Genomic DNA, 24,083 nt, shown 5'->3' with positions numbered 1-24,083 from the left:
AGAAATTAATTGTTCAAACTTTTTGCCACGCCCCCTTACGCCCCCGGGATTTTACATAAAACTGATTTCCTTAAAAACTCGCTTAGTATGCAGAGTATTTATATTTTCATATTTTGCCAAGCCCACTTCCGCCTCCATAATTTAGAAAAAAACCGATTTCCTCCTGTAGTTTTTTGACTAACGCAATCAAATTCGACAGTCTAATTATTCTTATCTATTTCTATCAAAATACCAAATTTTATTGAAATCGGACTAGAAACATGCAAAATATGCGTATGAACGTATTTTACTAACCGGTCCACAAGGACTAGTGGTCGTGTGTTTGTAGAATGAGCGAGATAGCACATAGTATGAAGCATATCAAAACAATTTAATAGACATACATATGTATCAAGATCAAGATCAAGTAAGCAAATCTTGAGGATCGGAACACTATATCATATAGGAAGGAGTTGGAATATCGCTATGATGTTTACATATGTGACATATGATGTAAAACCTCAGATAAAAGAATCTAATCGGATAAATAGAACACAAGTTACAGTCAATATAATTCGGCTCTGCTCCCAGCTCTGACGGCAGCGCTGCCTTCTGTCTACTACGTCATTTGTCGTTAACAGAGTACATGCATACACACACAGACGCAACGCTAAATTAAGTGTATGTTTATGCAAGCGCTGTTTTGCTTAGGGAATGAGGGAAGAAGAAGAAAAAAAATTGTTGTGGTAGTTTTTGAGACCTATGTGTTGTTATCTTTAGTTGTTATCAGGCTTCAGGTCATTTGTTTTAAATAAAAATAAAAAACTGTAGTTGTTAATTTATTTTTTCTCCGATAAATTTCGGTTGCGCAGCGGGAACCGTCTTTAGGGCAACTACAATAGAATACAAGAACATTTAACAATTATGTGACATTTAACAAACTTGTAACTTACATTATTCTTGTCAAGTAAATGCCTGTATATGTAAGCGCAGTTGTCGGTATTAGTCAGTCAGTGATGATATGTAGCATCTCCATGGTAAACCTTTTGTTGTAGTGCCGCGCTTCATCTAATATTATTATCTCTTCGAAATTCGGTGCATGGCCACTAGATGCACAGTGTGTCATAAGAGTTGTTTTTGGTGTGTCTGAATAATGTCTCATTTTATAGTCAGATTTGTGTTGTGAAATTAATTTTGATATGGTCGTCCCTATCTTATTGCACGGTATGTCTCCTTGTCCATTGCATGGAATTTTGTATATTACATTACTTCTACATATACATACATACATACATATGTCATCTCTATCTTGGATTTTGATTTGCTGAATATATGTTTTGAGGGTTTTGTCAGGTTTGTGTGCTATTTTTATTTGATCTGTGTCATAACATTCCAAATGTGATAGTCTTTTTGATAATTTAGGTAAATAAATGACAGATAAGTAGGTTTTTTTCTTTTTGTTTTTGTCAATGGGGGATTTATGTTTTTTGATTAATGTCTTGATTTGGAAAATCGTTGTCCTTTAAAATATTTATTATTTCCTTCTTTGTTTCTTCATGGTATATTAAATCTGAAATGTTTAGCATCCGTTTAATATTTCTCTCGAAAGACTTCCAGTGTGCTATCGATGGCATCTTGATGTATGTTTGAAAAAATGTCACCCACATATTTCGTCACGAATTTTGGTCGTGTGGTTTGTTTATCCATGGTGGTGGTCCAAAAGATTTCCCATAATGTTGTCTGCAATGACAGCGAAGCCGGGGATCCCATCGGCATTCCTTTTATTTGGCCCTTGTATATAAAAGATCTCTTTTCTTGGATGGATAAATAGATATTTTGGTATCTTTGTGTGCTGTATCTTAGTCTATTTATTTTTGATTCTGTCCAATACTCTTTAACTATGAAGCAGAACGCAGTGCGCAGTAATGATTTTATATCTTCTCATGATGTTTCTTCAATGTTGTTGATACTTTTCCTACTATGTTTTTGCTCTTAAAAAGTGCGCTGAGGCTTGTTTCGTCGATCTGTTTAGTAAGAGTTTTTGTTGTTGTATTAACGCATTATAATGTACTATTGCGCTATATTTGTATTTTTTGGGCAGTCTAGCCAAATAACTACAGAAAATTTAATAATAATAAATTAAAATTTTTTTTTTTTTTTTTTAGAAAACTGGAAACAATTTTGATAATCCATTGCCTGGTACAGTTGTTGATAAATGTATAACCAGAAATAAGATGTTTGATTTTTTTTTGGTTTCGCAACTCGTGCATCAGGGCACTGTTAGTCCCACTCACTATGTTGTGTTAAAAGACGATGCGAACTATGGTCCCGATATTATTCAAAAACTAAGTTACAAATTGTGTTTCCTTTATTTTAATTGGCCTGGAACTGTTCGGATACCGGCTTGTTGTATGGTAAGTTAGTCATAATAATAAATAATAAATATTTCACGTAAATAAATATTTCTATCATTCGCTTGCTACATTCTTAAACAAGGATAAAGGCTTAATTTTATTAAGATGTGCGCCCCAAAATTTTGGTGTATTGAGATTACACGTCGGTACGGACTCTTGTGTTTCAAAGCCTTCAAGCTCTTACTGTACCCCATTCAATTTTAATAGACCCAACCTTTCCCATCAACTTTGCAAGGTCTTTGTATACTTACATACAGGGATAGTTTTAGTAGCGTTGCAATGACGTATGTGTGTGTGTCCGCTGCTGAACTGCTGATTTCGACTTTAGCACTTAATAATATAGTGGTCCGATATTCAAACATCATCTCACTCTGGATATTAAAAGGCTAAATACCAAGATTCATCCTAATAGCTTTTAAATTGCCTGAGTAAAACACATCGGCGGACGGACGTACATGGCAGTGACAACTAACAATTACAATCTGTAGTTTCCAAATTATTTAAAACTTCAAATTCAGTTCACCTCTGGTTCTTAGTGCTTTATACTTTGTCCTGAACCACTTATTAACAATAGTGGCTTGGCACCTGCGCCGCACCGAATCCAGCAAAGCTAAGCTGTGATCTGTTGCCATGTTTTTGAATAACTTCCCAATGGTAATGAATTGAAAGATTCATATGGAGTTTTATTAAAATACAGCACGTATGTATAAAAGCATATAAATGCTTTGAAGTCAAGAGTGGGACTTTCCTTGAGCTTCGGGCGTTTAGCTCTTGTTCGATGAGTCTACGACGACAAGTGACATCCCTTACAGACAGGATTACATGTTTGACTAAATTAGAAGATGCAAAGGGATTGGTGGATCCGTTGTATCGAACAATGTGTCAGCCATATGGAACCATGCCTAAATTTCAACTTTGTAACTCCTACGATCTAGGAGGAGTTTTCGATGGACGGACATGGCTAAATGAACTCGACTCGTCGTGCTGATCAAAAATATATGTATGTATATACTGCACACTTCTGAGCAAAATTAATATGCCTTTTTTACACGGGTATAAAAAAAGACAAATTTCAAATTTTGAAAAATGAAAACATCATTAACGTTCATTCCACAGAACTGCATTGAGTCAACAAACTTTGCAGTTCACTCAATCATTGAGCTTGATTATGTTTGTTGCGGTCGTTTGCCCTGAGTGATCGACCTGCACTGGTTCAAAACGAACAATCACAAAACGCTCTCTTGCACTTGATTTTGGAAGACCGCATATTTTCCTTGATGAGGCGGATCGAACCTTTTGTTTTAGCAAACGAGAGTAATTGAATATTTAAGTTTGGTCCGAGATAGTATTCGTACATTTGCTAACAACCACACTTCTCGATTGCTTGCTTACCAAAAACCACACATTTTTCCTTAACCGCTCAAAATCATGCAAAATTGCAGGCCATACAACTTTGGAATAACATCGAAAGAATAAAACACAAGTTATAGTCAATAGTATATAGTAGTATAAAATTCGTGGCCGCCACTGTATTCGTGAAAATCTCATAACATAAAAAAACATTTGCGCCTTTTTTTTTAATTAAAAGTACCTATTTCTATTCATATGAATAAAGGAAACATTTATTTTGAAGTGCTTTCAAAGTTTCGAACTTGTACCAAAGTAATTAGCAGCAATACTTCGTTGCATGCTACTTTGAACACATTTATTCTTTTTACTTGCTGTTTTTATATTGGATTTTTTAGCCTGGCATTTTATTAGGAACATTTTTTCTTTTGTCTAATTGTAAACCGCGTAGTTTCAAAAGATATTAGCAAAAAACCAGAGAGCCGGGGCTAACTTTGACCGCGTCAAAGTTTGTATACCCTTGCAACTTTTTTGGTAACTCTTTCCTTACCTATTAGCCATCAATGTGGAAAAATGCTTTTTCTTACCGATCACCGATCTTGATTAAATTTGGCACAGTCATTTATAGGCGTAATAAACTGTATAATATTAAGTTTCACGATAAAAGCACAGAAAATAACGAAGTTGTTTAGAAAAGTAACTCGTCGTGACTTTTGCGTTTGTATTGGAGCTATACGATATAGTGGTCCGATCCGACTGAATCCGAGATATACAACCCTCTGCAGTATATACTAGCCTACATGCAAAATATCAGCTCTGTAGCTCTTACGGTCTAGGAGGAGTTTGCGTTGATCCAGACGGACGGACAGGCCGACGGACACACATGGCTATTTGAACTCGTGTCGTCGTGCTGATCAAGAATATATATACTGGTCGGAGATGCTTCGTTCTATGCGTTGCACACTTCTGACCAAAATTAATATACACTTTTTGCAAGGGTATAAAAAGGGGACATAATAAGAAAACTCATTACATCTATGCATAATAATCGGTTTAACAGACTTAGCCAGTTAGTGTAGAATATGGATGTTAGAAACTTGGAGACTAGAAAAATATTTAACTTTCCTTGATTTCCTGAAACACTCAGGACAAACAAACAACAAATAAAAGGAAATTAGGTACTGGTTAGCTAACTCTCTCAGTTTACTATTAATTTGACGAGGCGTGTAGCAGCTGAGAGTGAGAGGCATCTACGCGAGAGAGTCGAAGAGTTGAAGGGCAGACACCGTCGAGAACGGGCTAGAAAAAGAAGTTACGAGAGCGTTCGGCACTTGTAAAACTAATTATTAACTTTGAAAACATATATAGTGTATGTCCAAAATTGTTTTCAAAATGAAAAAAAGTCACACAAGTTCAACTTCAACATCGAAAAATAGAAAAGGAGGTCTTTTTATAGAAAAAATGTTTATAAACTTTTATTAGCATGGTATTAACGATAGGAATATATAAAAAAATGCAAAAACTCCAAGAAGGCTACCAAAGAAATACAAAAATCAGCACAGACGCAATCATGACTCTGTCTATTAATTGTTTGCAAATTGCAAAGCTTGGTCGAAGAATGTCTAAAGGAAAACTAACGGAACGTCAAAACCCAAAACGACCTGTCACCATATTTTTCCAAGTCTTTTTTGCACCTATTCTTTTGAAAAATTATCTTCTGTACATCACACGTCCTTGTTATTTGTCCTTCTTGTAACGGCACTGATGATTTAATACCATTAGTAAATTTCAATTATAGCAAGGGTAAGACAGTGGAAAATTGGCAAAAATGTTTAATAAAATGTGCGAAAAGTATTGAATGTCCACAAGTACTCTTCGTATGTTGCCAGAAAAAAGCCTTAGCTGTCAGGTGTAAACATTGAAAAAAGACTGAAATTTGCAATATTTAACGCTGGAAAGCCACCAAAATATTGTCCCCACAGTAAAATTTTGAAAGCTTTCTGTTATGGTTTGGGGTTGTATTTCCTCGAAAGGCGTTTGAGAGCTGCGAATATTCAACGACATAATGACAAAGGAATATTATTTGCACATTTTGAAGATTTTCATTGATCATGAAAACCCGAGCAAACTGAAATACAAACTGTATCAGGATAATGATCCGAAGCTTAAGTAGCATCTGTGTCGCACTCGCCGGTTTTGTGTGTGTTAGTGCATGTGTAATGTGTAGAAAGTTCTTAGAAAAGTGTAAATGTAAATGTGCTGGAATTTTAAGTTGCGGTTGGTTGATTTTGTAAAAGTTGGTGCAAAACATCCAAATAACAAAAGTTGTACAGTTGTGAAAATTCCAGTAGTGCGCGGTAACGAAAAACGTTCTCAAACAGTCTGTCAGTCGGCGCCACACAGCCGCGAAAAACCGAAATGTTACCACCATTGCGTACGCCAGCGAAGTCGAAAAACGAAAAGAATAACGTAGAAAATAAGACCTTGAACGGAATGTTTGGTCTAGCGGAAGAAGAAAAATTGATACAAAATAATATGGAAGTAAAAGAAGTGAGTGACGTAGGAAGAAGTGATCCCAGACATCGAGATATAAAGATGCAACAGTTAATACAAATGTTTTCTCTTAAAATCGAAGCGGATGAGAGAAAATATGCAGAAGTCAAAACAACCCTGAGCATTTTGAAAAAGTTGTATGTGTGTTCGACGGTTACAACGGACCCGTTAAAAAATGGTTTGAGAACTTTAAGCAGAATGCCGAAGCTTACGAGCTCACAGACAAACAGATGTATGTTAGTATAAGCATAAAATAAAATAAGTTTTGCGGCCCAATTAGTCAGAAACAGTGTGTGATTTTCAGGGTTACATCAACAGTTGCGCGATCGTAAAATGCACAGTGGTGAATCTTTCACGAGTGCTGGGAAAATTGAAGACGCGGTTGTACGATACAAATACTTATAAAGACTTGACTTTTCAATTTAATTGTACCGACAACTTTCGACTTCTTTCGCTGACTACTTTTCGACGACGACACGACTTCTCGACTCACTCCAACTTACTGTCTTCTTAACATCGTATATCGCCGAATAGATACCAGAGCCCCAACTTTATATACGTTATTAATGTTGCGTTTTGAATCATATTGTTTCCTGTATGCTTCGTGGGCGTTATTTACAGTTTTGCAGAAGCTCTTATTAACTGTCTCTCTTCATCAAATTTATCGCATATTTCCTCCTCTAACAACTTAAGAATCAGATTTTCTATCCCGTTGTTGAGAATTAATAGCTCGTTGCACATTTGGCACATACTTATACCATTTAGTCGGTTGATTCGCAGACAGCTTGGAAATAATCGTAATGATAGATCTGTTTACAAGTTCGATCTGACCGTTGCCTCTTGCAAAGCCCCTTGTTGTCCAAACATGGTGGATTCCGTTCGACTTAATATATTCCCCGAAATCATAAGCTATAAATGCAGATCCTCTGTCACTGATAATTCGGCCAGCGTTACCAAATATAGCAGACCACCCTTTCAACTTTTTGGATATAACCAAACAAATTTCGTAACGGCGTCGACCATAGCAAATATATGCTGTGAAGTTGCATGTAATGGCCCAAGATGATCCACATGTACCGTTTCTAATGGTCTATCACCTGCATGAATCCTACCTTTTTCCCGAACTTTTGTTATAGATTATGCATTTGATGCAGTTATTAATTTGACTCTAAATGCGGTATCCAATAAGACTGCTAAATTTAATCCATCGTAGATGTAGATCGTATGGCTCGGAAAATCAACAAAATTTTTGGAAAGTGACACTTCTTCCGTCTAATTTTAAGTCCAAACGCTGCTGCTGTGTCAAAAACTTTCTTCATCTTATTGAGACATTCTTCTGCTCTCGTTGCATGGATTATAATATCGTCCATATACAGATCCAACACGTCAGCATTTAACAACGGTTGAAAAACATTTGTCACATATCATATAAATACTGCAGGTGCAGTATCCAAAAGCAACCTTGTTGAATTCAAATAATCCCCCTTTGGTCGCGAACGCTGTGTATTTTAAACTTGTTTCTTCAATCGGCATGTGAAAAAATGCATTCTCCATGACTGTAAAAAACTTTGCGGCCTGCAGCTTCTCCAGGACATCGTCAATTATCGGGACCGGAAACCCATACTTCAACATCATACATCTTTAATTGTCAATAAAGCATGTAGTCTTCTTATCTTCATTAAACGATGGGACAAAGAATTTTATGACCTCTACAAAACAGAGGTTTTATACTTTGTTAGCTTGCCCTACTTTAGAATATTGCTCGCCAGTGCACGGTGGGCGATACGAGTGATTTAGCGGCGATTTATTTATAACTTCTGTAAAAATAATGCTACTTTTGTATATAAGCGAGCCGTACAGAAATTTATCGTCTTCCCAATAGATTCAAAACAACTCTGGAAAGTCTGCAATTTGGTCGTGCGGGTCTACACCGGCACAAGTACATGTCCCAGAGCCTTTCAATTTTTTTGTGAGGGCCAAATTATAGGTACAATTACTTGTTCTTCAGCTGCTCTCTTCCTCCTTCTTATAGCCTCGGAGAGTTTAGCGCCGTGATGGACAAATTGGCAGACCATAGGCCGGCAATTGTTGCCGGAGATTTTAACGCCTGGGCATCAGAATGGGGCAGTGCATCAAACAATGCAAGAGGCCAAACACTATAAGAAGATTTTGCAACACTTGATCTGTCACTTCTAAGCACAGGCGAGGAATTCACATTTCAAAGGGGAAATATCGGCTCGACGATCGACTTTTGCAAGCAGTGCGCTCTGCCCTTACGCACGGTGGGAAGTGAGTGATGTCTACATGGTCTACATACAAGACAATTCTCTGCACCATAAAGGGCCGGCGAAGATACGACAGACCATCAGCGTCACCCCAACGGTACAACATAAAACGAACGGACATGCAAAACTTCTCCAGCACATTAGTACAGAATGCTAATACAGCCTCGTCGGCAAGAGGCTGCGTAATACCTGCCCAAGGGATCACATACCGACATACTGGTGGAATGATGAAATCGCCAACCTTCGCAAGCAATGTCATATAGCCAAAAGGAGACACCAACGGAATCGAGTCAGCGATGATTCAGAAACTCTCCGCACAGATGACCACTAATGACCTTCTTGTAGAAGGCCTTTCGGTTTGGACAGAAGCAATGTCCACGAAAATAATACGCGCGAGAATTGGACTAAATATATAGAATCAGCGCACTAAGGGTCTGCTGAGGATTTCGTACGATTTCCGGTATCGCAGCCATGGTCCTAGCAAGCGCTATCCCTGTCGGAATCCTGGCCGATGAATCCAAAAGACTACTTTGCGCACTAAAAGTGCCAAAAGTTAGGGTCAAGCGAAAAAGAATTGCTACGCGCTAAGCGCGCTACATAAGCATATCAAGGTGGCAATCGCTATGGGATATGTCGCAAAAAGTCAGATGGACCTATCGGCTAATCCCAAGCCTGAATGACTGTGTGGGCAGGGCCCATGGAGAAGTCAATTTCTTCTCGACGGAACTTCTGCGCGGTCACGGCTGCTTCTGTAGCTACCGCGTGGTGCGCCAACGGAGAAGACGACACGGCTGAACATGTCCTCTTCAGGTGCGGACGCTTCGACATCGTGCGAGAAAACCTCGAGGCTGAACTCGGATAGCAAATAACAGAATCCACCTTCTGAAGCAATACCCTCGCTGGCAGTGCCACACCTGCTACTTCCCCTTGCAAACTTTTTTCCAAATTTCCCATTCTTCTTGTATATACTTATATTTCTTAATAGTGTGACGTACACTTTAGCTAGAAAGTTGTGTTTCCAAGTGCTCCGTGATTTTGTCGGGTCAGTGCCTATAATTAAAGCTTTTTTAATCCAGAAGTGCAATGCTTGCATTCACTAGGTGGCGCCTACGCGCCGATCGCTTGCCGTTAACTATTTAAATTCAAATTCAAATTTGAACCAACATAGGACATGGACAAAATGACTGCGTCGATGGATCAAGCCCGCTGAGATGGTGTGGCCAATGATCAGGTGGGCGAGAAGATAATATTTAGAAAGAGCAGTAGGATGATGCGGTCACCAGTGGTTCCGCCGGCTAGGCCACCGTTACTACCGTCTGATAGCCAAACGAGTGCGACGCCGGTACTAAGCCTGGTTGCGCTATCGCGCATCTCCTTGTGGGAGATCCTACGCCAACTGGAGAACACGTTCAAGAAGAAGGATGACGGCAAACTGCAGGTTCGGCACGTGAACCAGAACACGATGCAGGATATAAGGCGCATGATATAGCTCAAACAGCGGTCTGTCACTTAGTTCTTGGCGACAAATGCTAGAAAAATACCAAAGTGGATATAGCCACGCATACCCTACCGCTTGCGACCAAAGCAAAGCGTATTGGGAGCTCTGTTGCACACTTCGACAGCCAAAAGCGCCTGAGAGAGGAATCATTTGTGCAAAAGAATACTCCGCCAAAAGAAAGCGAGGCAGCGAGCAGCCAATGCCCACGTATGCGACTATGTCAGGCGGTAGTGCTCCCACAAGCTCTATTACTACTGAGGGCGAGCCTGTAGGTACCCACAAGCCATCCCCAGATTTGCAAGTGGTCTCAGCGAGGTGCAAGCCGCGCAGAGGTCGGCCAGATTCCAATATAATCGAGGCGGAAGAAGGCATTTCGTATGCGCAAATGTTGAAAATGGTAACTATACGGGACGACGATCGACTTAAGTGCATAAAAGACGGAGTGGCAAGAGCCAGGAAGACGCAAAAGGGCGATCTGCTTCTGGAGCTTAAAAGCAAAGATGGCTACCGGAAAATTCAAGAGGAACTATGGAACGCCCAAAAAAAACTGTTGTCTGATAAATTTCCATTCCCAAGAATTGATGACATCTTGGATCAACTAGGTAGAGCAAAATATATACTGGACTTGAACCTTCACAAGCTTTCCTTTATATAGATGACTTAATAGTCATTGTTTGTTCCGAAAAGCATATGAAAAACTTATCTGATGTGTTTGCAAACTCTAAATGCTTCGCAATAAAAATACATTATTATTGGAGAATCAATACACGGTTTATGGTCTATTATTGGAGGGAATCACTAAACGGGCGCAAACCCCCAGCTGGACCAAAAGTCACCGTCAACGCCTCTAAAACTACACCGGAGAAAGTCTTCGCATAGGCTGTTAGATCATCTAACACGCCTGCTCCAACCAGTCCTAGTGTATCCTTCGCTAGTGTGCTCCGAACTAGACGGACGGAGCCCGCGAAAAAGACCCCGTCACTCCACCATCTACAGAATCCACAACCTTGCGCACCAGAACTTGGTGAGCAAACTCCAAGTGGTTTAGAGGCCCTATTGATCTCACTGAATCAAAATATGACCGCTTTTATGACGTTCATGCAAAACTGTGTGCAGGAACTGATGCGGAATAAAAACCTGTTTATCTAGAATCTTATCGAGAATAAATAATGGCTTCCCTACGTCTATGTCTTTGGAATGCTCCCGGTGTCTCCAAGCACAAAAATTAACTGCAACTATTCCTAGACTCAAGTGAAATCGACGTTTTGCTGATATCGGAAACACATTTAACATCAAAAAATAATTTTCAAATACCAAAATATACCTTCTACGCAACAAACCATTCAGACGGAAAAGCTCATTGCGGGACTGGTATCCTAATCAAAAACCGTATAAAACGCTCGTTCCTCAACAGATTTGAAACACAGCACCTACAAGCAACTACTATAACCGTCCAAACCGGCTGCGGCAACACTACATTGGTTACCCTGTACTGCCCACCACGCTTCTCAATCTCTGAAAAGGAATTTACCGATTTCTTTAACACACTCGGAGATCGCTTTATTGCAGAAGGGGACTGCTAGGGATCTACGCATTGGGGATCTCGCCTGGTAAATCCTAGAGGCAAGCAGTTGTACAATGTAGAACAATTAATAACGGAAAAACGACGTCTAAGAAGGGAATGGCAGATTAGCAATGATAAATGTTACCCGACCCAGTAAGCCAAATGGCCAACGACGAAGTACTCTACCAACTGCATTGGTACACGTGCGAAATTCTCAAGGAGCCTTGCTTACGTGCCGTATTTTATTGGATATCGCCTCAGACTTGTTCGGAACGGTGCGTACAGACGTTGGGGCTTGCACGTTCGCCATTTCGAGTTGCCACATCAGGCATCGGACGTCAAGGCGGGAATAACCAGAAGTTTCTGCTCTCTTCAGATGATGTCTCGTATGTTGAGTCATTGCATCGATATTAATGCTCACGTTTTATGATGGATCACCTTACCATTGGCCCGTGAAAATATTGATGCTTCATCACTGCCGGTATTTAATGGATACCGAATGGCTTACCCTGACTTCAGAACTAACGCTTCCATCGACATTTTGCTGGGCAATGATTACATTTGGTTAGTTCTCACCGGAGAGAAGTGATGCGATGGGCAAGGGCACCCTATTGCAGTTTGCACCATATTTGGTGTACACTTCAAGATTGCAAACACCACCTACGTCATTGCTGACTACGGTCAAAATAAATGGACTATTGCAAAGATTTTGGGAACTTGAGAAAGTTCCATCACATACAACTGTAAACGAAGAGGATGAAAAGTTCGAAACTCACTTCCTGTGTACGCAACTCGAATGGAATATACATAGTCGATTCATATTGGTCCATATATACAGCGCCACCTCTTCAACGTTCGTCTCCGTTTTCGAATGCACAGATTCGTATTTTCTGCGGACATAGTCAAAATGTTCAGACAGATTTTAATCCTTTAAAGAGAGGACCCTGAGGAACCATTGAAGCATTACAAGTTGACCACAGTCACCTATGGCACGGCATGTGCACCGTTTCTGGCAGTCGGAGTGCTGGAACAACTGGCAGCTGATCACGAATACGAGTTTCCAAGGGCGGATAGGATACTTTTGGATGATTTCTACGTCGATGACGTACTGGCAGGAGCCATGAAGAAAGAACTGGTACTTCTTATGTCACGGCAAATGGCTCTCTGAAATTGATTTCTTAAGGATGGCAGCAAAAGTGCTTGTAGACCCAAAATTGTAGACCCAAAGGCAAATTTACTCAAAGAGATTCATTTTGCTTCATGGAATCCTCAAAATAATCTAGGAACAATTAAGATTTTTATTTTCATAATTGTAATAATACTCCTTTGTGAATTCATATTAACAGTGTACTCCATTCATAGGCGTAGCTTAAAGAAAGGGTATATGATTCGAGCTAATGATCTCGACAAAGTGTAGAATTCCTTATTATGACGGATTGGGAACATTTCATAAATGAAGCTCGCGATATTAAAGAAGAAATTTATAAACCAATCAAGTGCCTCTACCAGGTTAGAAACAGATGGCACCATAGGAAAACACTTTAATATTATAAAATCCCTCTTAGAAAAAATCAGGCTTCCTTTAAAAACCCATTACAACAGCCTTTCGGAATCCCATCAAATAGAAGCTCTAGCCTTCTACAATGATCGCAAGGAAAAATCAATCAAAAATCAGACGTGTTTTCTAATGCACTCCGCAAAATTTAGTGTAAAAATAAATAACTCTCAGTCGCATCAGAGACGCCTATTTACAATCATATTGCTATAAGTTTATTCTAACAGCAATAAATACTAAGTTGCAACAACAAAGAGACTAATTTTTGGAAAAGCCATGTCCATTAATTTGGTTCCAAGCTCTCTCGATCCCCATCAGCAACAGCTACAAGAACTAATTGTTCAACAACAACGTGAGCGTCGACTCTCGGTCCAACGCAACAACGCGTACTTTTCGGTGGTGTCGCCGACCCCACTGAATGCTACCGTAAGCAATAACACCGAAAGTGCAAGCAGCAATCAACAGCAATTTACCGTGGAGAGAGCAGTGTGCTTCTCCATCAATATCGATAACTGGGTCACCGATTGAATCGACCAGCACCGTCAGCTCGTTGACAGCAACTACTGCAACATCTGCCGAAGCATTGGCCTGCCTCAAGCCGTCAACGACAATTCGCCCAGAGTCAGCCACGACAATAAACCCAACGCCTTCTGTCCAAACTGGAATGGATAGATATATTAAAATAACTAAGCAGAAGCTAAGAACGCAAAAGAAAAAAGTGGCAATACGCGAAAAATACTACAAACCAAATGAACGAGTAGCACTCCTAAGCGGGAATCGTTTTAATATTCTTGCCTATCTGCTAGACTATCAAGCCGGCGCTATAGATAAAGTTAAATCGGCTAGACCACCCCCATTATACATCCGTGGAGCCAACTGCAGCGCTCTGATTTCGAAGCTAGTAGAAACAGCAGGGGAAAAAAACTTTGTTCTAACCCCTCTCTATAGGGGTAACATAAAAGAAATTAAATGTCAAACCCAAAGTGAGGACAATTTCCGCATCATCGAAAAGTACCTCCGTAATGCTAGCATCAACTTCTATACCTACCAACTAAAATGCAGTAAAGGGCTCCAGGTTGTGTTGAAGGGGATTGAGCCATCGGTCCCTACTCAGGATATAGCAGACGCGTTGGTCGAAAAAGGATTTGCGGTTAAGTCCGCTGTCAACATCATCAACAGGAACAAAGTCGCACAGCCGCTCCAACCACATGCAAAGCGGTCGAAGCCAAATGAAGTGCACCCAATCTAAAATCATAAAGATGGCATTTGCACCAAGGACAGAAACAATGTCGCATTAAGACTATGCAGTAACTGTGGAGGCAACCACACAGCCAACTACAGAGGATGTCCTGTATTCAAGGATCTTAAATCACTAAACGGGCGCAAACCCCCAGCTGGACCAGAACTTGGTGAGCAAACTCCAAGTGGTTTAGAGGCCCTATTGATCTCACTGAATCAAAATATGACCGCTTTTATGACGTTCATGCAAAACTGTGTGCAGGAACTGATGCGGAATAAAAACCTGTTTATCTAGAATCTTATCGAGAATAAATAATGGCTTCCCTACGTCTATGTCTTTGGAATGCTCACGGTGTCTCCAAGCACAAAAATGAACTGCAACTATTCCTAGACTCAAGTGAAATCGACGTTTTGCTGATATCGGAAACACATTTAACATCAAGTGAAGCAAGTAAGTCGACTCGTCGACTCGGGTATACCATACACCAGGTGAAACAAATTTTTTTAAATTTCGAAAACCAAATGTACATATGTCTATTAAATTGTTTTTACATGCTTCATACTATGTGCTATCTCGCTGACTCTACAAACACACGAGCACTCTAGCGCTGCCACTAGCCAACGGCCAATTCTGGCTTTGTGGACCGCTTAGTAAAATACATTCATACGCATATTTTGCATGTTTCTAGTCCGATTTCAATAAAATTTGGTAGTTTTGTACAAATAGATAAGATTAATTAGTCTGCCGAATTTGAATGCGATGGTCAAAAAACTACAGGAGGAAATCGGTTTTTTCTTAATTATGGAGGCGGAAGTGGGCGTGGCAAAATATGAAAATATATATACTCTGCGCGCATACTAAGCCAGTATACATACTAAATTTGGTGACTTTAGCTTTGTTTGTTTTTGATAAAATTAGTTTTGTTTAATTTGCGGGGGCGGAAGTGGGCGTGGCAAAATTTTTAAATAGCCATTTTCTGCGCGTCTATTAAACTAGTCTGCATACCAAATTTGATGTCGGTAGCTGTCATATAGTTTTTAAGAAAATCAGTTTTATGTAAATTCCGGGGGCGGAAGGGGGCGTGGCAAAAAGTTTAAACAATTAGTTTCTGCGCGCCAACTAAACGAGTATATAAACCAAATTTGATGTCTCTAGCTATTATACTTTTTAAGAAAAACAGTTTTGTGTGATTCCTGGGGGCGTAAGGGGGCGTGGCAAAAAGTTTGAACAGTTAATTTCTGCGCACTAACTAATCGGGTATACAAACTAAATTTGATGTCTCTAGCTGTTATACTTTTTAAGAAAAACAGTTTTATGTGATTCCTGGGGGCGTAAGGGGGCGTGGCCGAAATTCCAATTAACTCTATATATGTACATAATACACGAGTATACATACCAAATTTGGTGGTTCTAGCTCTTATAGTCTCTATAGACGGACGGACGGACGGACGGACGGACGGACGGACGGACGGACGGACGGACAGACGGACGGACGGACGGACGGGCAGACGGACATGGCTAGATCGACTCGGCTGTTCATCCTGATCAAGAATATATATACTTTATAGGGTCGGAGAAGCTTCCTTCTGCCTGTTACATACATTTTGGCGACTTTAATATTCCATTTCACCCTATGGGTGTATGGTATAAAAATAATTTTCAAATACCAAAATATACCTTCTACGCAACAAACCATTCAGACGGAAAAGCTCATTGCGGGACTGGTATCCTAATCAAAAACCGTATAAAACGCTCGTTCCTCAACAGATTTGAAACACAGCACCTACAAGCAACTGCTATAACCGTCCAAACCGGCTGCGGCAACACTACATTGGTTACCCTGTACTGCCTACCACGCTTCTCAATCTCTGAAAAGGAATTTACCGATTTCTTTAACACACTCGGAGATCGCTTTATTGCAGAAGGGGACTGCTGGGGATCTACGCATTGGGGATCTCGCCTGGTAAATCCTAGAGGCAAGCAGTTGTACAACACAATAGTCAACCCACTCAACAAGATGGGTTGCGTCTTACCGGGTAGGCCTACTTATTGGCCCCTAAGAGGATTCCGCGTAATCGAATAACTGCGGATACACTGCTAGATTTAACCTCCGATCGCTCTCCAGTGCTATTCACACTATTAACAAGACCTCAAGTACTTGATCGTCCATATAGGCTTACAAACAACAATAGAACAATAGATAGGCGGATAGAACAATTAATAACGGAAAAACGACGTCTAAGAAGGGAATGGCAGATTACTCGCTCACCAGCAACAAAATTTTGTCTAAGGCATGCCAATCGCAATCTCTACAAGGAGTTAAGACAAGAGGAAAGCTGGGCTCAAAGGAAATACATAGAAGTCCTCAGTCCAACCAGCACTTAACATTCTCTGTGGAAAGCCCACCCAACTTTAAGCGCTCCTACAGAGACAGTTTCATCGACAAGGGGTCCAGCCGGTGGGTGGGCCCGCAGTGACGAAGAGAGGGCATCCGTAAATGCCACACATCTTAAAATGGCTTTCCAGCCAAATCCAACATCAAACTCATTTGTACTTCCCCCTTCGAGCACATTAACGGATAGTAAGTACTCGGAACTCCAATCGGATGAGCTCACTGCAGTTATTAAAAACCATATGAAGCCGAACAAAGCTCCTGGCCATGACCTAATTACACCGAAAATGATCCTAGAACTCCCTATCATGGCCATACAATACATCTGCAAAATGTTCAACGGTATAATAAGAATTGGCTACTTCCCAAGAACATGGAAAAGGTCCACTATCATCATGATTCCTAAAGTGGGAAAGGACAAATTAGTTTGCTGCCATGTCTTTTGAAGCTTTTTGAAAAGGTCCTGCAGATCCGACTTAACTTATTTCTGGCATCGGAGAAAACAAACCCTTCGCACCAGTTCGGATTCCGCGAAAAACATGGGACAATTAAACAAGTCAATCGCATAACATCCGAAATTCGACCAGCTATCGAACTAAAAGAATACTGTGCGGCTGTCTTTCTCGACGTTGCCCAGGCTTTCGATAGAGTTTGGCTGGAGGTCTTATGTTCAAAATCCAGCAAAAACTCCAACAGTACATCCACAAACTCATGGAATGTTACCTTTACAATAGGCAATTCGCTGTAAGATGTAATGGCTCCGTCTCGGCTGACTTTGAAATTAAAGCTGGTGTACCGCAAGGCAGTGTACTCGGCCCTTTCCTCTATCTGCTGTACACTACAGACTTACCAACGATTTTTGGACTTACATCGTCCACTTTTGCCGATGACACGGCAATCCTTAGCATATCCAAATGCCTAATACAATCCTCTGCAAAATTAGAGGAACACCTCAAGGTGGTAGAGGAATGGCTTATCCGGCGTATCCGGGTCAAGACAAGAAACTGTCCAGCTCTAATGCTAAACAACGTACCAATTCCTCAAGCCGTGGATGTCACTTACCTTGGCATCCACCTAGACAGAAGACTAACTTGGCGCAAGCACATCGAAGCAAAAAAGTCACTTAAATTAAAAGAGAGTAGCTTACATTGGGTCATCAATGCTCTGTCTCCTCTACGTCAGGAGTATAAAGTCCTCCTATACAACTCCGTACTGAAACCCATCTGGACTTACGGTGCCGTACTATGGAGAAATGCAAGTACCAGCAATGTCGACATTATACAAAGGGCGCAGTCGAAGATTTTAAGATCAATCACGGGGGCTCCGTGGTACATACGGAACGACAACATTGAAAATGATCTAAATATACCTAGCTTAAAATCTGAAATAGGTAGTCAACAACTGAAGTATTCTGCAAAACACACCCTAATGTTCTTCCCTTACGCGAACTAACAATAGAACTCGTCTTAAAAGATATGACAGACTGTGACGCACGGGGTTTGGTTTGTATTAAAACAAACTTAAGTAACAGTTTATATAGCATTTAGTTTATTTAGCGCGATTTTACAACATGTGTGATGTAATTTGACATTTTAAACGAAGAAGGCTTTCTAACGCTTTTAATAAATCTTTTAACGCTTTAAAAAAAGTTTGTCGCTTTCTTCCCCTGGTGCCATCACAGACTGACGCCAAACTCTTGGTCGGTCCCGCTCGTGTTTTTCAGGGCTGCCATACTCTGGTATTTTCAGGGCTGCCATAACCCAGTATTTTCGGGTTGACGGTTAATATTTAAATTTGTAATGACGGCGGTAACATTCCCCCCCCCGTGAACGACCTCAGGATGTTCACTTTCCTTTAATCCGACGTCTAGAACAGCAATTTTGGAAACGGGGCGTATCATGATGCCGTTTGGTGTGCATATGGTTGCTCTGCGAACCTGGCCATCTTTGGCGGTTACGACATTGGTTATGCGGCCTTTTGGCCACAGGTTCCTCGGCAGATTATCGTCCACGACAATAACTACATCTCCGATATCGACTGGTGGACGCTTAGTAAACCATTTGCTGCGTCGAGTTAATGTTGGTGTGTACTCCTTCACCCATCTTTTCCAGAAGCGATCAGCAAACGATTGCGTTTGATGCCATCGTAACCTTAGGTCGGCGACATTTCCTGATACTGGTTTGTAGCCCGCTTTTGATCCCAGAAGCAAGTGGTTGGGTGTAAGCGCTTCATCGTCACCTGTATCTAAAGAAACAAACGTTAGAGGCCTGGAATTAATTATAAATTCGGCTTCCATTAGGGCACTTCGAAGTGTTTCGTCATTAAAGTTGCTAGAGGGGCAAATGGCCTTTAGGACGGATTTTACAGTCCGGACCAAACGTTCCCACGCTCCTCCCATGTGGGGTGCGGCTGGTGGGTTAAAACGCCATTTTATAGCTTCATAGTGAACGGCGATCTGATCGAAGTCAATCTTCACAAGTTCCTCCTTAACTAGTTTTTCCGTAGCTTTGAAATTGGTTCCGTTGTCGGAGAAGATTTCTCTCGGTGTGCCACGTAGTGCCATGAAGTTTTTTAGGCACATTATACATGAGCTCACATCGAGTTTGTAGGCGACCTCTAGATGAACTGCCCTTAGTGTTAGGCACGTAAATAGGACTCCCCAGCGCTTTTCTTTGTGTCTTCCAACGTTGACTAGTATGGGGCCGAAATAGTCGACTCCTGTATATGTGAATGGTCGTTCAAAACAAGCTAGTCTGGCGATCGGTATAGGTGCCATTTGTGGCACTTGAGGCTTCGCTGTGGATATTTTGCAGTGTTGGCATGCATTTCGGACGATTTTATATAGGACTCTTAGGCGTGGTATATAATATACGCTTCTAATAAGGTTAATAGTACTCTCATGAAATATATGGTGAGATTTTTCGTGATAATCCTTTGCGATTAAAAAGGCAATTCTGCTGTGTCTTGGGATTACGATGGCGTCACCGTCAGAAGTTATGCTGTCTGACCTGCCCTTCACGCGGATGATGTCTTCTGAGTCCAGGTAAACATTTAAAGCTATTAATGAGCTTGACTTGTCCACTACAGATTTGTCTTTGAGCGAATTGATTTCATTTGAGTACGTAGCTAATTGGGCCTGTCTGCATAAAAGAGATTTTGCTGCGTGTATATTTTCGGGGCTTAGGGTTTGTGGTAGAGGCTTTCCCGAACACTTAGCGCGTAACCTTCGGGTGTACAGCATGACGTTGGCCACTGCTCTATATAGACGCTTCCAGTCAGAAAAGTATTCTACTGCAAAATCGAAATGGTTAAGCTTTACTATGGTGAATACATTTTTACGCAATTCGATTTCCTGTGAGACATTCTCAGATATTCCTCTTTGATCTGGCCACTCGTCGATAGACAGTCCTAGAAAATCGGGACCTTTAATCCAACGAGATGCATCTGGTACTTTAAAAAATTTTGTGGCTAAGTCTGCAACGTTATCCTTTGTGCTGACCCAGCGCCATTGGTTTGGGTTGGTTTTGTCGATTATCTCGCCCACTCTATGCATGACGAATGACTGGAGTCTCCTTGGGTCCATGGTTAACCAGTTAAGGACCATTTTAGAATCGGACCAATATGTGCAGGAATCGATTCTTAGGCCTCGAGTGCTGAGTATACGCATTGTTAGGCCTACGCCCATGACGGCTGCCAAAAGTTCCATTCGAGGTATAGATACAGGTTTGAGTGGAGCTACTTTACATTTGGCTGCTACCAACACTGTACTTATGTTTTGACCTTGCTTAATGCGAAGATAGGTTACTGCAGCGTAGGCATGTTCGCTTGCGTCTACGAAGGTATGAAGGTCTACCTGGCTTTCGTTTAACAGCAGAGCAGAGTAGTGACGTGGAAATTCTAAATTGCTGGCGTGTAGTAGGACACCTTTCCATTGTCGCCACTGTTCGAGGAGTTGTTTGGGTAAATCTTCGTCCCATCCTATTCCTGTGCGCCAGACCTTTTGAAGTAGCATTTTAAGGCCTACGGTGTAACACGATAATAGACCGAGGGGATCAAATATAGACATCAGTACTTGTAGGACCTCACGTTTCGTTGGCGCTATTTCGTGGGTTAGGACATCTCGTTTTAATCTCGAAAATCTGAAGATAAACTTAAAAACGTCATTATTTGGGTCCCAATACATACCGAGGACCTTTTCAGGGTTTTCTAATTCTTTGGGGTGTTGATTTATTTGCTGTTCTCCTAGATTTTGGAGAACAGATGCAGAGTTTGAGCACCAATTTCTTATTTGGAATCCACCATCGGCATGTATGTCTCTAACTGATGATGTAACTGTTATGGCTTCAAGTTCATCTTTGAAACTGTCGATGAGGTCGTCCACGTAGTGGGCCTTTGTAATGGATTCGTACGCTCGTGGATTTTTGATTTGGAAATTCTCTGCATTTTTATCGCGTACATAGTGGGCAATACAAGGGGCGCAATTAATTCCGAATGTCATCGCGCGCATAACGAAGATCCTTGGAGTGTTCTCGTTTTTATTGAGCCATAAGAACCGCTGGACGTGCATGTCGCTTTCCTGAATGTTTATTTGATGAAACATCTCGGCTATATCTGCGCACACGGCGATCCGTCCTACTCTGAAAGCCATTAAGACAGAAGTCAATGGATTTAGATAATCAGGCCCAGTAAGCATAAAATCGTTCAGTGATTTTCCATGACTTTTGGCGGCGGCATCCCAAACTAGTCGTATTTTGTTTGGCTTATTCGGATTTAAAGCAATAAATATTGGGAGATACCAGACGCGTTCCTTTCGATCGGATATTTCTTCTGGTCTGAGCTCAAATGCATATCCTTTTTGTAATAGATTGTCAATTTGTGATTGAATTTTATCAAACAGTTCCGGCATTCTTTTAATTTTGGCCCGTAGGCATTCGAGGCGTTTCAGCGCTGCGGTATAGCTTTCGGGTAAAATGACTGTGTCGTCTTTCCAGAGTAGGCCGACTTCGTATCGACCATTGATCATTTTGCAGGTATCTTCGAGAATGCCTTTGGCCCTTTTGTCGTTTTTAGATTGCATTTCTCTAGATACGATTGGTTCCATTGTGAAACTTTCCTTTATGGCTTTATCTATTTCACTCCAATTGCACTCGCAATGATGCATTGTTACGTGTTTGCTTGAGTTTGTTGATCCTTGGATGCACCATCCTAATGTGCACTTTGAAGCAATGGGTTCGTTTCGTCTGCCCTCGCGTATTTTGCGGGGTATTGCTAGATTCCAATTGTTGCTGCCGATTAAAATTAGTGGTGTACCGTTTTGGTACGACTTTAGCGGCAAGCCACGCAAATAAGGATATTGCTTGGATAATTCTTCAACATTGATGGTTTGTTTCGGCAATCCTAATTTCTTTACTGAGTGGACGTTGTAGAGCCATAGCTTTTTGTCAGTTCCCGCTTCCGAGATTTGTAGGTGGGTCTTAACGGAGTCCTCTTCGTTTCTGGTTTCTTCACCGGTCCATTGCAGGCAAATTGGCTCTGGCGTTGAAGAGATCTTCAGCTTGTCCAAAATGGTTTCATCGATGAGAGTGACTGATGAGCCCTCATCTAAAAATGCGAACGTGTTAAAAGTTACATTGGCTCCATACAGTTTGATGGGTACAACGCGGAAAAATTGTCCTTCCACTACATTGTCTTTATGATGAGCAGTAACAACTTCGGTTCTGCCTGTGCCTTTGTGAAGAAGCGGGTGATGTTTTGAGTTGCAATTATCAATTCCGCAGTCACGATTAGAGAAGCATTTACGGCGGTGACTTTTGAGGCACCTGTAGCATACCTTGGCTTCGTTTATTATTCGTTGTCTATCGTCAACGGACAGTCGCTTGAAGCTTTGACATAGAGCAACCTGGTGATCCGTGGAAGCACACATCACGCATTGTAGCTTCGGCTTACAGTTTTGTTGCCACCCATTCTCTCGATTATTTGGTCCTTCCTGTGGTTGTTGATGTGCTTGCGAGTGTGTGTTGACATTATTGGCCTTAGTGTTTTGGCCAGGCATGACAGTGGCTGCGGCCTCAGCTATTTTGTACAACCAATCGCTAAATGATTTTATAACCGGGATGGATTCGTTACGTGGATGCATAGCCCAGTTTAACTTTTGCTGGGTTGGTAGTTTGTCGATAAGTTCTCGAAGAAGCATCGGGTTATTTAAATGTGAGGTTAAATTGCACGCTTCCATAGTTGCACATGCGTTTCTCACCGCCATTGCGAAATCAACGATGGATTCTAATTTATCCTTGTGTACGTTTATTTTTCTTATTTTGTCGATCAATCGATCGAGTATTTGCTCCGGGCGTCCAAAGAATGTCTTGAGCGTATTAATGACATCAGGAACCAGTATTGGCAGCAGTAGCTTATCACGAACTAGTTCGTAGGCTTTACCTTTGAGGCTCTTCTGAAGTCGTAGCATGTTCTCGGCGTTTGAAAATCCCGCTATACGGCAGCTGTTCTCATACATGCTAATAAAGATTGGCCAGTCCTCTGGATTTCCGTTAAAGATGGGTAGATCTGCGGGTAAAACTTGCCTAGCGGCTAGCTGAGAAGCAGTAGGTCCATTTAATTGGAAACACGATACCTGCGTTCCTTGCTGCTGTGCAAGCAAGTTGTATTTTTGCTCGATGTATCTTTTCTCGGCTTCCCGCCTTTCCTCCAGCATTGCCAACATCAAATAATTTGAGCTTGGCGATTGAGTTTGCTCGACTAAGTTTACTTTGCCGAGATAAGACGCATTTGCCGCGTGAGGTTCGGGGCATTGCTGTTCGGTGGCTTTGTTGGCATATGGTATATTGGGCGATCCTGTTGACGGGTCACGACCAGTGCTTGTCGATGCCACGTTGTCCAACGCTTGTTGGCAGCTGTTGCAAATCCATTCAGCCTCAGCTATTGAGCTATTGACTCCAGCACATTGAAAGTGGTACCATTTCTGGCAATTGTCGCATTGAACCCAATGTTGGGTACTACTGTTTAGGCGACTCTTGTTACAGGCACTACAAATGTCTTGATCTTTATTCATGATGCTTTGGATTTGTTTTAGTCTATTGGTTTCCGATTATATTGTGCTATGAATTTATCCCCTGCAATTTGTGCATGTACTACTTAAAGATTTTTTACACATGCATGGCTTTGAACACTTTATGTGTAGTTACGCTCTAATATACATGTGTATGTGTGTCTTTATGTATTTGCACTTGATACATATGGTG

The 24,083-nt window shown here is 41.1% G+C and overlaps 1 long non-coding RNA gene across 1 annotated transcript in view; it reads left to right on the top strand.

The window, feature by feature from the left end:
• Nucleotides 1–2,130: 2,130 nt before the first annotated feature.
• Nucleotides 2,131–24,083, top strand: part of LOC137573479 (uncharacterized) — a 43,716-nt gene continuing 21,763 nt past the window's right edge. The window contains exon 1 of the long non-coding RNA XR_011031898.1: nt 2,131–2,393. This is a non-coding gene — a long non-coding RNA (uncharacterized lncRNA). The remainder of the gene's footprint in view (nt 2,394–24,083) is intronic.

The sequence above is a fragment of the Drosophila tropicalis genome, unplaced genomic scaffold, assembly GCF_018151085.1.
Source record: "Drosophila tropicalis isolate 14030-0801.00 unplaced genomic scaffold, ASM1815108v1 contig_409, whole genome shotgun sequence".
NCBI classification, from domain to species: domain Eukaryota; kingdom Metazoa; phylum Arthropoda; class Insecta; order Diptera; family Drosophilidae; genus Drosophila; species Drosophila tropicalis.
Note: the sequence above shows the minus strand (reverse complement) of the source record. Positions and strands in the feature narration are given on the sequence as shown.